Source organism: Cupressus sempervirens, chromosome 3 (genome assembly GCF_028749045.1).
Source record: "Cupressus sempervirens isolate cs-2001-9-10 chromosome 3, ASM2874904v1, whole genome shotgun sequence".
Taxonomy (NCBI): Eukaryota; Viridiplantae; Streptophyta; class Pinopsida; order Cupressales; family Cupressaceae; genus Cupressus; species Cupressus sempervirens.
Genome location: NC_143120.1, coordinates 215,227,656 through 215,228,857, shown reverse-complemented (window position 1 = coordinate 215,228,857; position 1,202 = coordinate 215,227,656).

Sequence of the window (1,202 nt, the reverse complement as noted above, 5' to 3'; positions counted from 1 at the left end):
AAAAGGGTTTCAAACTAGCACCTCGCTTTGTGGGACCATTCGAGATTCTAGAGAGGATTGGCCTAGTTTCTTATTGCCTTGCTCTACTGCCTAGCCTATCTCGCATTCATGATGTTTTCCATGTTTCAGTGCTTCGGCAGTATATTCCTGATATTATACATGTTCTTGATTGGAATGTGTTGCAGGTAGAGGATGGGCAGCTGGCTTTCGAGCCGGTTCGTATTCTAGAGAAACGGGAGTTGACCCTCAGGGGTTGAACTATCAAGCAGGTAAGGGTCCAATGGGACCCTACTGATGATTCTTTAGCTACATGGGAGGATGCAGCTAGATTGAGGGAGTTATATTCCTACCTGTTTGTAGGCTTCCAGGACTAAGCCTAACCCAAGGGGGGGTGGATGTAGTGCCTACTCTTGTTCACATCTTTTTTGGACATATTGTTGCTATTATTATCAGACTATGATGGACTAGTTTTATGTTGATGGATTAGTGGTATTGTTTTGAGACTATCAGACATTATGTTATGGATTGAAAGGTTATGTGATGAGATCATTTAGACTTTACATTTCATGCATACATGATGATCATTACATTGCTTTTAGTTATTGTTGATGATTAGTTGATAGTTATTATCTCATGTGTTTTTATTATGGATACTTACCCCATACTTGCATGTGTATGGTGTGCGTGTTTTCTTATTGTATGGCATTTTTGATGTGGTTAACGAAGGGAGTCGTAGTCACTTGCTTAGTCAGGATCTACATGATGCACCACTTCCTGTCATTGTCTGCTTAGCTTAGCATTATAAATATTGTATGTACATGCATAGTTTTTCTGCAGGTTACAGGTACCAAGTATCGACTTCTCTGAATTGCTAGGATGAGAGTACCCTATTATACTATCTCAATGATAAGAGAAGGGAGATAAATTCTCCAGTCCAAATACCAAACCTTTAAGCCAATTGTCCTAGTGAGGTAGGACAAGTATCTAGATATTTTACCAACCGAATGTGTCGGATGACATAATTCATGATTTTTAACCCTTTAGACTGATTTTGTGTGATTTTCTCTATGATGGGTTTTCATATTTTATCTTGGAGGTCTATGGTGAATTTTCTATTAATTAAGTCTTAATAAATAGATTTAATTAATAAATTAATTGTTTGAGAAAATTAATATAAAATATCATGTTATTTGATATTTTGA